General features: G+C 34.3%; 1 long non-coding RNA gene across 1 annotated transcript; it reads left to right on the top strand.

Moving 5' to 3' along the window:
- Positions 1–548: 548 nt before the first annotated feature.
- LOC108667743 lies at positions 549–1,570 on the top strand. Its single transcript, XR_007156638.1, has 2 exons — positions 549–680; positions 915–1,570. It is a non-coding gene; the product is annotated as an uncharacterized LOC108667743 (long non-coding RNA).
- The last annotated feature ends 323 nt before the right edge of the window (positions 1,571–1,893 follow it).

Raw genomic sequence — 1,893 nt, 5'->3', positions numbered from 1 at the left:
TTCGAACCAGATTTCAACGGGGTGAATTCAGAGATGCAATACTCTTGGGTAAGTTGAACTCATTATCTGTATTAAATTGAACAAACAGTTATTAAATTCAGTATCTAAAATGAATGTTCATTGTAATATTTGTTGCTTTACCTAAATAATGATACAATTTAACAAATTCTAATGATGACTACTTATGCATGATACTGAACATTAAGCTGTGATTCAGAGGCATCAATATTCCTAATGGCAATTTTGGAGTAGGTACCTTTCTATGAATTACTAACAAATTATTGATCCCTGTTAAGGATAGTTGGATAAATAAATGCCTATTTGAGCAAGTTTGCAAAAGCCACCTAATCTAATCATCATTCTATGCTGTATACCAAAAAAAGTAAAAAGTGAATATTATTTCATGTATTGGTGTAGGTGTAGCCTCATAATGAATTGAAGAATTTAATGCAGAAAGAAATGTATAAAAATAAAGTTCATTATCTGTGTGTGACATGGCTTGTTCTATTTGCCTACAGGAGATAGTGGTTATCCACTTGAAACATTTCTGATGACGCCATTTGCCAACCCTGTATTACGAGGCGAAGAAGAATTCAATAGATGCCACACAAGAACAAGAGTAATCATTGAACAAACCTTTGGAGTCTTGAAGTCAAGATTCAGGTGCTTGCATCGATCAGGTGAGAATTTGGTAATGTTTTCAGTATAATTAATTGTAAAACCTTTGTATACAAACATTATTCCTTGGAGAGCATTGAAGGTTATACAACTCTTAACATTTTTAATGACATGACTCTAAAGAATAGGTTTGGGTAATATTTACTTAAAACTCATGCCTCAGTATGAAAATAATCATTATTGCATATTTATTATCATGGGTATCTAAAGAGAATGTGTTCTTCCTATCCCATTAGGAGGAAACCTTCAATATGAGCCTCTTAAATGTTCCAAGATTATTGCAGCCTGTTTGTTACTCCATAATCGATGCATCAAGAGGAACATCCCAAATCCTGTGGATGAACATGCAGGAGACCCTATGGAGCTCCAGCATCAAGATCAAGAAGAAGTACACCATGCGCAAGATCAGGGTCAACCCGCTAGAGGTCTTGGCAGACAAGTTCGCACTGCATTAGTTGAAAATTTCTTCCAAGGCTAGAATAAACAGAATAACCGTAGTTTACAAGTTTACAATTAATTGTTATTTGCACTTTTCTGTTCAAGCGGGGCTTATATATAAATGTGGCATATCATTACCTTCAAGATTACCTACCTCCTTACTTTATTAACTGTGACACAACTCCATTTTTTATTAATAACTGTTCTAATACGCAATTGTAAATAGACATGTAATGAATTTCATCATGCTGCAAGGAAATTAATAAGTAACTCCAGCAAATCATATCTATATTTCTTGAAATACTAAATCCTTTTTGCTTCATACCTAATAGATTAGGTACATATAAACCAATTTACAATTAATCTTTACATTTCAATAATACAAATTCGAAATATACCACTCTGAATCATAAGCAGTGCTATGTTTCATGTAAAATGCAGTAAACAAATAAAACAGATATGAAATCATTATATCCCTGACCCTTCTAGGCTTTGTAAGGGTCCAAGTTTGAGGCACTGTTGGTGTAATTCTCCTCTCAGTTGAAGATGGATCACAAGGATTGATGACCCTTTGAGCAGCAGCAGCATCAATGCTTGAGGGACCTTCGTGAGTGTTGTGAAAATCTGCAGCCAGTGTCCCAGCAACAGGTAAATCATCAACAGTTCCATCCAAATACACAATCTCGCATAATTCTTGGACCTCCTCAAGTTGTTCTTGTCCAACTGAAAAAGCAAACAAAGAGATGTTATGATATAGTGAAGATTTATAATTCTTCA

The sequence above is a fragment of the Hyalella azteca genome, unplaced genomic scaffold (assembly GCF_000764305.2).
Source record: "Hyalella azteca isolate HAZT.00-mixed unplaced genomic scaffold, Hazt_2.0.2 contig464, whole genome shotgun sequence".
NCBI classification, from domain to species: Eukaryota; Metazoa; Arthropoda; class Malacostraca; order Amphipoda; family Hyalellidae; genus Hyalella; species Hyalella azteca.
The sequence above is the reverse complement of the archived record's forward strand: the minus strand, read 5'-3'. Positions and strand labels throughout refer to the sequence as shown.